The sequence below is a fragment of the Tenrec ecaudatus genome, assembly GCF_050624435.1.
Source record: "Tenrec ecaudatus isolate mTenEca1 chromosome 11 unlocalized genomic scaffold, mTenEca1.hap1 SUPER_11_unloc_2, whole genome shotgun sequence".
In the NCBI taxonomy this organism is placed as follows: Eukaryota; Metazoa; Chordata; class Mammalia; order Afrosoricida; family Tenrecidae; genus Tenrec; species Tenrec ecaudatus.
In genome coordinates this window covers 1,747,923-1,761,605 of record NW_027457630.1, presented here as the reverse complement: position 1 = coordinate 1,761,605, position 13,683 = coordinate 1,747,923, and the positions used below count along the sequence as shown (strand labels likewise).

Sequence of the window (13,683 nt, the reverse complement as noted above, 5' to 3'; positions counted from 1 at the left end):
CTAAGGGTTATATTTTTAGAGGCTATGATTTCACAAGAGGTAAAATAAAGTTTGGTGCTTCTGGATTCTTGCCACAAAGTATGTGTATAATTATTTAAGAACTGATGTAGGTTTAGCATTTTAAAAGATAGCCAAAATAATTCTACTTTGTTAAAAACATGCGTAAAAGGTTCTTGGCAGTGTCACACTTCATGTTCTTAACTACCGTGTACAGTAGGCACTGCTACACGATTATTTTTTATATTAAGGAAATTGAGACCATGAAGTTTCCTATTCCTGCAGACAGCCATTAAATGAAGGAGCTGGGATGTCAAACACATTCTCTGTGATTCCCCAAAGTCTTCACTGTGACACTATGAGGAGGTGCCCATTGATTAGTGCTTGTTTCCTAACTCTCACATGCCGGGCTACAGTGTGTAAGCTGCCCCTCGGTTTTTTTCATTCAGCCACATGTTGGATGCCGAGTTATAGTAAGTTAAATAAAGAGAAGAGAGAAAGGAATTGCACTGGTCATGGGATTGTGTTCTCGAGTGTTCTTATGTTTCTTCCATGCACGAAAGTAGTATACTCAACACTGTTGGTTGAATGAATAAATTAATTACTTTTATTACTTTAACTTCAATGAGGCTGCTTTGGCAACGTCATTCTATGACTTTCCAGAAAGGTAGAATGCATACCCATTTTGAATGCTGAAGGTATTTTTTCTTCTGAGAAAATCTGTTTTGAAATCTCACATCACAACACTCCTTTGTTCCCCCCTCCCCACCGCTACACGTTTTTCCTTCCCAAGGGGATTTTTGATCAGGATCCACATCAAAAGTATTGCTCATTGGCAAGAACAAAGTGCTTTCATGATCACAGTGCTAGCGTTTCAACCACAGGTTCTTGTCCCCAGAGAATAGGCCTGTTTCATTAAAGTACCTGCCTGCTGTGTAGCTTTACTGGTCATACAATGAGCTGTTTAGAAAATAGACAGAATAGTTGACACTCTTACCACTAGGTGTAGCATGTGATGGAAAAGAATGAGATTGTACATATTTGAATTCATTTTAAAACATAAATAACTTCAAATCCATAGGCAACGTGATTTTTTGTTTTCTGTTTTGTTTGCGTTTTTGTTTTATCCTCTCTCTCAAGTCCTCAGTTAGCCCCGGTTACACTGACATCTCCCTGGTGGGAACCCAAGGCAGGGAGGTGTACCTGACCTTATTTGCGCGGGAGGTGACACCATGCTCTGTACTCGGTCAAACAAACTGGAGCTTCCCAGCTTGACCCTAATGTCCCATTCACGAGTGCTTGTTGCAAGTTCAGCAGAGAATAAAATGTGGATCATTCTTTGTCTCTTTCAGGCCGGTAATTAGCAGAGGAACTCAATTTAAAACTTCAGGGGTCCCATGTAACTGTCAGCTTGCAGCAGGGAGCATTTCTGCTCCTCTGCTTCACTCCCAGCCGAACCATGTACGCTTTCTCTGTAGAAATGGACGCTGTTCACTGTGATGGTGACTCGCTAACATACTTTAGGGTGTATGGCATGGAATGATTTGACTTTACCCCGGCATAGTCAGTGTTATCTTGGGAAGATATCACAGCCCATGTGCTTTGTAAAATTTCTCTCAGTTTCTATGCATTCTATAGATATTTTCATATGTCTGTTAATGACATTATAAGTACATTTTCTATATAAAATCCTACATAAAGTTTGGTAAAAGCAGAAGTAGTTTGACAAGGTCTTAGCTTTTGTTATACATTGTGAATTGTATTTTCAAAAAAGGAATATTTTGGAATCAACTCGGTTTTTATGAATGACCCAGGCAGACTCGTTTTGGGTATTCGCTGTGGCTGTCTTACTATAGAGTCTATTTCACCCATCCTCTCTTCCCTTACCTATCTTCCCTTCCTGCCCTCTCTTCGACCTTCCCTCCTCCTCTCATTTCCTCTGCAGGTGTTCGTTGGGTCACTCACCTGTTGTAGACACTTAACTTTCTGATAGCCATAGAGTTGTGGATAAAAAATACAAAACTTCATTCTATACTAATATTTAAAACCTATTAATTTGAGGCAAGTTAAATCATTAAGTAAAATATATAGCCTATCAGCTAAGATTAAAAGACAAAACAAAAACAACTCAATGCCATAAGATTGATGCAGACTCACAGCGACCTTGTAGGATAGGGTAGAATGCCCCTGTGGGTTTCCCAGACTGGAGCTCCTTACAGGAATGGAAAACCTCATCTTTTTCCCATGGAGTGGCTGGTGATTTTGAACTGCTGACCTTGGGGTTAGCAAAGGCAGAAAGGATGAATAGAAAGTGTGTGTGTGTGGCACTGTAGATGAAGCTCATATTTTTACTTGTTTTACTTTTTTCTTTTTGTAAATTGATTTTGTTGTGAATTGGGTGACGGTTTACAGAGCAGATCATCAGTTTTTTTCAACAATTAAACACATTTTGTTTCATCTCATGTACCATCACATATGTACTTCCTTTCTGTTACCCGTTCCCATCCATGCTTCTTTTCGAATGCTCTGAAATTTGTCCTTGGGGAAATGCTGCCCTTTGGGTCTTAATTGGTTGATTATACTCAGGTGTGCCTACCACACTAGCGCTGTTATCCCTCTTTGAGACCTGTCTGATGTGTGACTGAAACGTGAACTACAAGGGTGAGTCCAGTTACAGACCTGAGGAGTGACTAAGGATCATAGACTTCAGGGTGCCACCAGTCTCTCTCCAGCCTGTGAGCCCAGTCTCTTTTGTGATTCTGGAATCTGTACTGTATTCTCCTCTGCTCTACCCGAGCCTTCTGTGTAAGCCTTTCCATAGCAGGTGGAAGTGGTAGCCAGGCGCCACCTAGTGCTTTGTGTTTCATGGATGTGAAGGCTGATGTGTGCATGCCCCATACAACTATTAGACTAATTGTTTCCATGAGAGTTTCTATTTTTATCAGTCTTCTCTCCTCCCAGTGGGGGAGCAAAGGAGACCAGTAATTGTACCCTAGATGGCCACATGAGTTTTTCAGGCCTCAATCTCTACTCACCAAAGTAGGCCTTAGAACATCGCCTTCATGAATTACCTATGTCACCCTAACCATTGCTAATAAGTGTTTGGTTATGTCTAATAAGGTGTTGAGGTTTTTAAATGGGAAATCACAGAAGACACCATTGGGAAAATGGTTTTTGAGCAAAGGACTTAGGGTAGTAGAAAAATTAGCCCAATACATGGAAGAAATGATGGACACAAAGAGATGAACAGAAAATTTCAAAGGACAGCTTGAGAAGACAAAATAAATTATTATGATTAAATGTGCAAAGACTTAGAGTTAGAACACCAAAAAGAAAGAACATAGTTGGCATATCTTTAACTGAAATAACTCATTATTAAAAAAGTCAAGCCTTCAGTTTCAATCTTGAAAGATTCTATCTGCAAAATATTGAATGATGGAGAAAGCATTGAAAGAAGGAATACACAGTCATTGAACCACACTAATCAACATTTGTCCATTTCAAGATGTAGCATGTGACTAAGAACTAATGACACTGAAGGAATAGATCCAAGCTGTCCTGAAAGTATTAGCCAAAAACAAGGTTTCAGGAATCGATAGAATATCAATTGAAATGTTTCAACAAAGTGATGAACCACTGGTAGCACTCCTCTAGAAATTTGGAAGATGGCTGCTTTGTCAACTGACTGGAAGAAATCCATATTTATAATCATTCCAAATAAATGTGACTCAACAGAATAAGAAAATTATCCTTGATATCAGATGCAAGCAATATTTTGCTGAAGTAGTAAACAACAGTTGCAGTAGTTCATTGATTTGGAGCTGCCAGAGGTTCAGGCCAGATTCAATAGAGGATATTGAACAAAAGATATCATTGCTGAAATCAGATGGATTTGGCTTAACACAGAGAAGACCAGCTGTTGTGCAGCGTGTTTCATTCACTATGTGAAGGGATTCCACTGTATGAATCACTGCAAACTATGGATTACCTTGAGAAGAACAGGAACTACCTATTATGCTCATGTGAAACCTGTACATGGATCCAGAGGACATTGTGTGCACAGAGCAAGGGACTACTACTTGGTTTAAAATTCAGTAAAAGCGTGTGTCAGAATTGAATCCTCTTGTCCTACTTACTCAATTTGTTTGCACAGCAAATCATCAGAGAAACGGGATTATGTGAAGAACTCAGCATCAGGATTGGGAGGCAGGCTTATTAACAACCTTCAATATACAGATGACACACCTTGCTGGCTGAAAGACAGGAGGACTTAAAGCTCTAGTTGTTAAAAATCAAGGATTTCAGCCTCAGTATGGATTACAACTCAATGTAAAGAAAACCAAGATTCTCAAAACTGGACTAATAGGTAACATCAGGAAAAACAGAAAGATTGTAGTTGGCAAGCATTTCGTCTTGCTGGGATTCATCATCAACACTCATGGAAACAGCACTCAAGAAATGTAAATCTGTTGCATAAAATTTCTTTCAAGTATTGGAAAGTAAGAAGGTCACTTTGAGGACTGAGGTACAGCGGACAGAAACCATGGTATTTCAGTGACTTTTTGTGCGTGTGAAAGTTGGATATTGGATAAGGAAGCAGAAGAAGATTCTCTGCATTTGAGCTACGGTGTTGGCAAAGAAGAATGAAAGTCCCACGGACTGCCAAAAGAGCAAACTGGTCTATCTTGGTGAAGGACGGCCAGACGCTCTTTAGAGGAAAGATGGTAAGACCTTGTCTCACATACTTGGAACTTATTATCAGCAGAGACCGGTCCCTGGAGAAGTCCATCATGCTTGGTAAAGTGGAGCAGCAATGTAAAGAAGGAAGGCCCTCAATGAGAGAGAGGGATTGGCAGTGACTGCAACAGTGAGCTCAAAGTGAAGGACAGGCGTGACGCTGGGATGGAGACGAGTGCTTTGTTCCGATGTGCATAGGGTTACTGTGCAGCACCGACTTGATGACAACATTCAAGCGGGTATCCAAAAATAACCCAGGTTTTTTTTTCTAAGCTATGCATTTAAATTTTTTTACAAAACAACCTTTTAACCTTCAAAGTATTATCCATTATACTTAATACATTAGTCAAATCTGTGATTCCATTCTTGGAAACATTTTCAAACTCATCTGTTTGGATGGCTGAGAGCACCTCCCTCGTTATTTTATTCTACTGGTCAACAAAGTGAATCACGGCCCATTCCTATGTCATCCTCGCCATCATTTATTATTTTTGAGCCCGTTGTTACAGACACTATGTCAGTCCATGATGTTGGGGGGGTCTTCCTCCTTTTCTTTGACCCTCTATTAAACATAATTTCCTTTGGCATGGGTTAATCTCTCCTGGTAGCATGTCCAAAGTACATGAGATGAAGTCTTGCCTCACACACTTCTGAGCAGCATTCTAGCTGTATTCTATTTTTTTAAAAATTGGTAGCTCTTATAGATATTATAAAAATTTATATTTCAATTAGATCAAGCATATTTGTACAGTTGCTGCCACCATCATTTTCAAAACATGTTCTCCGTGAACTTGTTGATATCAGATCCCCTTTATCCCCTCCTTAGCCCTCCCTACCCCCCAGGAAACCTTATTATATATTATTATTATTAAATTGCCATATCTTACACCATCAAATGTTTCTGCTTACTACAGTTTTGTTATTTGATCCCCCAAATGGGACACAGTCATCATTGCTGTCCATCTCTTAGAAGAGAACTTTGTTTGTTCTTCTGGCAGCTCATGGTACTTTCCATATTGTTTGCCAGCACCATTGTTCAATTGCATCGATTCTTCTGTGGCTTTATTCACTATCCAACTTTCATGTGTATTTGAGGTGACCCATGGCTTGGATAAGACATGCTATATAGTATTGGTTCTTAATCATGGGTAAATTTGTTGCCCCATCCAAAAACCAAAACATTCGGAGGTTTTGGGGACATTTGCAATGGTCCCAAATGCGGAGAGATGATATTGACATTTAGAAGCCAGAGGTGCTGCTAAACATTTTACATCGTGAGGCCAACTGTTCATCTGAAAATGTCAGCAGTGGTTCACATAAAAGAACTTTGTTGTAGGTGGAAAGGGCAGAGGCATGAAAAGCAGTTAAAATTCAGGCCCAAAATGATGGCCACTTAGTGTAGGCTGTTAACAGTGGCATAGACAGGAGTAGAACAATTCTGGTTGGTAGCAGAACCATTTGGAATTTGTTGACGAAGATGTATGAGGTGTGAAAGAGAGAGAAATCAAGGCACCAACTCTAAGGTTTTGAGGAAAGAACCATAAATATATCAATAAACTCACTGACCCTGAGTCAATTCCAATTCAGTGACTCTGTAGGATAGAGTGTAACTGTCCCTTTGGGTGTCTGAGGCTGTAAACCTTTGTGGGAGCAGAAAACGTCATCCTTTCTCCTCAGTGTGGGTGATGGATTAGAACTGCTGATTTTGTGGTTAGCTCCACAAGCAAGTCACTTTGGCACCAGGGCTGAAGAATGAGAAGGGTGGAATTTCCATTTGCTGAGACAAAAGATCGTCTGTCCAAGAAGGAGATCACTTAGAGACTGACATATCTATTAAACATTTAGGTAGACATTTTATATCTGCTAGAAATTTAAACAGATGTTGGATTTGAAACTGGAGTTGACTGAGTGGTTTGGCTTGAGATATACATTTGTCAGTATCTAATGAAATGTGAAGCTTCGTGCACTCACCCTGGTGGTGAAAGAAGGTAGAAAAGAGAATGGGACAAGGCAGCACTGACAGAGATCAGTCATCTGAGGCTATCATCTACATGCCCTTGAGTGGATTCCAGCAACTGCAAAGCTGCTAATAGAGGTGCTGAGGAAACCAGGAATAGACAATGTCTAGAGAGTATCTCAAATAGGAGCAGACAATTCTGACACGTCATGTTACAGGCGGACTGACTGAGAATTAACTTTAGCAACGTTAAGGTAATTACTGACTGTGTTACAGATAAAGAAGCAAAACTAGGGACACTTATAAAGAGATAAATTGATATCAAGACAATGCCTCATACAATTGTAGACATGGGTAAGTTCAGTCTAGCTCAAGTGCATGGATCAGATGTTAAGCTGGGGGCTTCTCCTGACTTGCCTAACTATAGTGACTGATTACACAGAAAGAAAGAAGACAGAAAGGTCAATGACTACAGAGGAGGATGAGTCTGAGGTCCGAGGTCAGGCTTGTGGCTGCAGAGTTCATAAAATCCATGCACAGAAGGCCAAATGGCAAACTATTGGTGACGTCGAGGGTCATTAATGTAGATAGTGGGTCTTTGGTTGAAGTCCAAAGAACCCCAGGGGTTGATGAGCCAGATGTAGGATCCCCACCATCAAAAAGCGAGGCAGTTTCCCACAGCCTCAACTGACCAGTACATGAGTAGTAGGACACATTCCCCAAAGAAACCTCCTTCCCATTGCATGAGGGCTGTGACCTAAGTCAGGAGGTTGCATCCCGCCTTTATGTTCTCACCTGTGCTTGTCTACTCACAAGCAGACCCCAAGATGGGAATTGTTGTGCTGTGTTAGATCACATCGTGGAGGATTACTGGGAACGTATTGAGAATCCTGACCCAGCCAAGATGAGGCGCGACTTACCTGTCACAGTGACTTTGACAAGTTGCAGGGGATGTTGGCAACAAATACCTGATAGATGTGTTGAAGAGACAATGGATGTGGGGCATGGCTATAGACAATGGGTTTCTAGGAATTCCCAGTGATTTTCTAAGAGGAGGAGGGGAAGAAAGGCTTATGTTCTGATAACACTTATCTCTGGTGGACAAAGGCTGCTTCTGCAGAGCTGAGAGCTGAGAGCTGCCTTAACTTGCTTTCCCCAACCAAATCCCAGAGGAATAAGGAGCTTGCTACTTTCCATTAGAAAGTCAAATTTTAGACCAATTGAGCCAATAATAAACTACTAGTTGACCTGATTTTACTTAAGCTATGGAGGCGAAATGTGCATGTAAGGGTATTATATGACCAATGACCTTAAAATAAAATTTTCTATTAATAAATATTAAAATTTTAAAAATCTTAAAAGTAATTTTTATTTCTCGATTATAAACTCTGCAATGCCTTCTCTCCTCTCTTTTCCTTCTTTCCCAAGTTCTTTTTCAATTGTAGTACTGAGCAGTCTGTTTTTCTATTGTGGTCTCATCTGTTAACATACCCCCAAGGGTTTGAATTTTCTCCTCATGCGGTTTATCCAGGAGAGACCCCAGAGGAGAATTATGTAATTGGTGTTCACCATGTGAGGATTTGTTTTTAAATCTCTAAATTTGATAATTAACCTATCTGTAGGTAATCTATTTATATGAGATTGGCAGATCTTTTCTATTTCTAGCTGTTCAATTATAATTAAAAGTGTATCATCTACTTGATACAATACAGCAAGCTATCTTATTTATATTTTATCTTCATGAGAACCCTCAGAGGCATGGAGTGCTTCTTAAAAGGATGTGTTGTAGAAATTTGAAGAATGAAATTGTCCTCTTTCCTCCTATCCCAAAGACATACTAAAAATAACAACAACAAATACTTATATCACTTTTACTATATATGAGTCACTCCTTAGGACATGGAACATTTTGACCCATTTAGTGTTTTACTATGGCCTTAGGAGATAGTCCCTCTTATATTCTCATTTTCCAGATGAAGAAAACTAGGCATTTGGTGATGAAGTAAAGTACTCAGATTACACACTTGGATCTGGAATTTCAAACTCCATGATCTGTTCTCAGGAATAATACAAGACTTTTTCCTTTGTTGTTATTGTTGTTTTAGTTCCTTAAAGGCAATACATGTTCTTTATAGAAAAACTGGAAACTTAACTAGCTAAAAGTGCACATATGATAGCTCCTAATTTTATCTCCGAAGATATATTTGAGTATTTCAAGTGTGATTTCTTCATGGACATTTCATAATTAATTCAGTGATAGATAAAGTGAGTCAGAATTTTATTGGAATATTTTGTTATTCACCCTGTTTAAATTTCAATTAATTATAGACTGATAGTTTTCAGTTTCCTTTTGGTACTGCTCAAAATCTGTATATCAAGAAGTTCTCTAAAGCGTATGCTCGATTACTTCTTTTCAACACTTTATGCTTTTATGAAGATCCATTACCCACCTGGCACAGAGGTGCCATCTTAGAGGAGGAACTGGTATTTTGTAACAAGAATATCTGCCTTCAGGGAGATTGTGGTTTTGATGAGGAAGCAATGAGATATTTATAGGAATGTGTGAATTAGAGACTTACACAATATGGGATGTAATTAAGTACCAACGTGTACGGTACAAATGTTACGGTACAATTACCTGCTAGCCAGGCTATGAACAGTGACTCATTGTACTATATATCCAGAACATGAAATACCTATTAAAAGCAGCCTTCATTTTACTTAAGTCCAGAAAAAGAGAGGGGAATTGAATGAGAAGAAGAGATAGAAGTAGATGGGAGATCAGTTTTCATGTTGTGTACTAGGGAAAGCTCATAGATTTCACTTTATACATTTGGTTTTATATAGTATGTTGATCGATTTACTTTCCTATAATAGACAAATTATGAGATATAGTACCTTTTGAATTTTTGTAAATGAGAGAGGTTAGCTTGTGTAGTTTCTCAAATTGTCACAGATGTATCTATGTCTTCATGCTGACAGCACTGATGACAACGACAGTCCTTCTCCTTGAAGGTGGGCACGCTTACTGTCTCTCATCCGGTAGCGTGGTTACAGTTCCATACTTACTCTGTGATTGGGTCTTCTCCCTGTATCAGTGGCTGTATTGTTGTTTTTAATTGGAGGTAATAGATTTATAATACTTGATTATGCATATTATAGTGATTATTTGTGATCCTTTCAGTGTGTTTTTTCTTCCTCTGTATATATTTTTTCTGCTTTTGCTTAGCTATTGGAATGTACAAATACTGAATACCATTTACCATATATACTTGTGTATAAGCCGAGTTTTTCAGCACATTAAAAAAAATAATTTTATTGGGGCTCATATAACTCTTATCACAATCCATACATACATCAATTGTGCAAAGCACACTTATACATTCGTTGCCCTCATCATTCTCAAAATTCGCTTTCCATTTGGGTTCCTGGAATCAGCAACTCATTTTCCTTTTTTCCCTCCCAATCCCTCCCTGCCCCCCTCTCCCTCATGAACCCTTAATAATTTATAAATTATTATTTTATCCTATCTTACACTGCCCAGTGTCTCCCTTCACCCACTCTTCTGTTGCCCATCCCCCAGGGAGGAAGTTATATGTAGATCCTTGTGATCGGTTCCCCGTTTTTAACCCCCATCCCTCCTGGTATGGCCACTCTCACCAATGGTCCTGAGGGGTTCATCTGTCCTGGATTCCCTGTGTTTCCAGATCCCATCTGTACCACTGTGCATCCTCTGGTCTAACCAGGTCTGCAAGGTAGAATTTGGCTCATGATAGTTGGGAAGAGGGAGCATTTAAGAACTAGAGGAAAGTTTCATTATTGCTACAGTGAACACTGAGTGACTCATCTCCTCCCCACTACCCCTCTGCAAGGGATGTCCAGTTGTCCTCAGATGGGCATTGGGTCCCCGTCACATGCTCCTCTCCTTCACAATGATATGATTTTTTCCCCACCTGTCTTTGTTGCTTGAAACCTGGTCCCCTCGGCCCTGCATGATCACACATGTTGGTGTGCTGCTTCCATGTGGGCTTTGTTGCTTCTGGGCTAGATGGCCGCTAGTTTACTTTCAAGTCTTTAAGACCCCAGACACTATATCTCTCGATAGCCGGACACCATCAGCCTTCTTCACCACACTTGCTTATGCACACATTCATCTTCAGCGTTTATGTGGGGAAGGTGATCACACAATGATGGTTTTTGTTCTTTGGTGTCTGCTACCTGATCCCTTCAATACCTCGTGTTCACATAGGCTTGTGTGCTTCTTCTCTGTGGGCTTTGTGGCTTCCGAGCTAGATGACCGCTTATTTGTCTTCTAGCCTTTAAGACCCCAGATGCTATATCTTTTGATAGCCAGGCACCATCAGCTTTTCCCACCACATTTGCTTATGCATACGTCTATCTTTAGCGATCATGCTGGGAAGGTGGGAATCATGAAATGACCATTTAGCTGAGCAAGGTGCTCTTGTATTAAGGGAATGCACGTGAGGAGGCCAAATGTCCACCTGCTACCTTACTACTAAACCTATAAATATATGCACATAGGTCTATTTCCCCCATAATCATAAATATATTTACATATGTACATGTCTGTATTTAGGCTTCTGGGTATGCCCTTTTCCTCCTACTCCTTCCCTCTATTTCCTTACGCCTTCCTCCTGTCCCACTACCATGTTCAGCCTTCTTTCTGGTTTCAGTAATTCCTCTCAGTACCTTGCCCTTGGTCACTCCCTACCAGTCCTCCCATCCCCTCCCTGGCACTGGTTTTGAACCACTCCTTGTTCCCTTGTCCCTGAGTTGGCCAATACCTCCTCCTTTCCCCCACCTCTCACACTCTCATTTCCCTCTGGGACCTTTGGTCCCGTTATTTTCTTCTTACATTGTTTGTCCCGCCTATCTTATCTAGGTGGACCTGCAGATATAATAATATGTCAGCACATTTTTAATGCAGTTTTTATGATAAAATTATGTGCCTCAGCTGATATTCGGGTCGGCTTATATTTGAGTATATGGGGGTGTGTGTTTTCTTAAGTTGATCAAGTAACACTTTTTTTGTCGGGGGGAATAAAATTTCTGGGAGGTCTGTATAGCCTAGTCTAATTCTGACTTCATCCTCAAAACACTTTATTTCAACTAGAGCTCTTCAAACTTACAATAGAGCTATTTAATCTAGTGGGTTATTGGTGGAAACTAACATAAGCTGTCTCGGTGGGCTCTCAGGGAAACAGGTGAGGCAGTCCATCTCGTTTCAGTTTTCTAAGTACCACCGGGAAATACTTTTGTGCAAATGACTATCCTTGCTCCCCATTTGGAATCAAGTAAATGTAGACGCCTCCTGCCTCATGGAGCTAATTTATTTCGTCAAAGTCCTTCATAGGGTGATTTTTCTAAGGAAAAAGAAAGGCAGTTCCCATTAATTTCAATGGCAAATATTTTTATGCGTTTCCTACCCCCACTGCCTTATGCTAAAACAATACCAAATCCATGTCACTTCAGGATTTATCAGCCATTTTACAACAATCCAGCAAGGCAATTTTCCCTTCATTAATTATAATATGATCATTTAGCAGTCCTTGTTAAGATATTTTGCATTTACCGCATAGTGTACATTTCCAAGACTACACTAAAAATGCAAAGCCAAAAAATAGCACTGTGACAATGAGAGAAATCAATGAAAACAATGCATTTTAGTGGGGACGCTGCATGAGATTATTACGGCTATAAACCAGCAAACCATGAGTTCATTGAGAGGAGCATGTAATGCAACACAACAGAATTGAATTAACTAATTCAACTAGTATTTATTGAGTAGTGACCAGATAACGTTGTCCTCAGCGATGATAATAAATGGTCTCTTCCATTAGGAACCTAAAACCTAGTTGATTTTTATGACTGTGCAGCTTGCCAGCATTGTTTGATGTTCAGTTTGCTTACCACCCTCCCCTATGCGTTCGTTTTTAAGAGTGTCTGGCCTTTACAACGTTGGGTTTGTGCCCAAACATATTTTCATTAATTTAGTATTAGTCTTGTGAAAGAGTGCTTCTCCTCCTGAAACTACATGCAATTTCAGAAAGTGCTTAACTTGCTCGGGTGTGTTTGTAAGGAGCCCCCCAAGGCGTTGTTTACAGACTCCAGCAGCAGTATCCGGTCCTGACAGCTCTGCAGTGAAGTGAGAGAACGGACTGGCTCCACTATGTTGACTTGAATCATTGCTAAAGTCTCATGCTCTGTATTCTTCCCCCCCCCCCTATTCCCATGGCTTTAATGATGCCACGCCAGTGATGGGACCTTCTCTCAGGATCACCCGAGCCCAGCCTTGCTCGCCTGCTCCCAGACATCTCTCGGAGTTCTGTCCCTGCCCTAAATCCTTGATTTTCCCCTTTTATTGGGTCCTTTTCTGTTGGCACTAAAAATGGGGAACTGTTTCTCTTCACTTAAACACACAGACCCACACACTTCCACTCCCACTCATTCCAGCCACTGGACAATTTCTCTCCTTACTTTTATAGCCAAACTGCTTTAAGAGGTTAGCTGTCTGTACTGACTCCAATTTTTCTCTCTCCTTTGTCTTTTGAATGCACTTAACACCAGGCTTTTGCCCCCTACACGCCACTAAAACTGTGCTTGTCAAGTGCAAGAATGCCTCTCCATTGTGAACTTCAGTGGTCAATTCCCAGTTTTCATCTTGAACTGCCAGCAGATTCTGACACAGTTGTTCTCTCAACTCCTTAAGATACTTTTTTTTCACTTGTCTTTTCAGACAACACATTTCTCTTCCCTGCCCGCCATCCCTCCTGCTGCTCATTGGGAATTCTCTTCCTATGTATTTACTTTCCTTTCCGTCTCTCTTCACATTTTCTCTCGAAGTGTCCGGGTCTCAAGTTGCGTAGCTCTTTTCTTAACTACCAACTTTAGTCACTTATTGACTTCACCTAGCTTCTTTAATTACTATCGGCTGATAGCTAACAACTCCCAAATTTGATCTTTCCAATTGA

General features: G+C 40.3%; 1 protein-coding gene across 4 annotated transcripts in view; it reads left to right on the top strand.

The window, feature by feature from the left end:
- The window catches only part of LOC142435924 (thyrotropin-releasing hormone-degrading ectoenzyme-like), a 334,108-nt gene that overhangs the window by 16,378 nt on the left and 304,047 nt on the right, over positions 1-13,683 (top strand). The gene's annotated exons all lie outside the window — the stretch shown is intronic.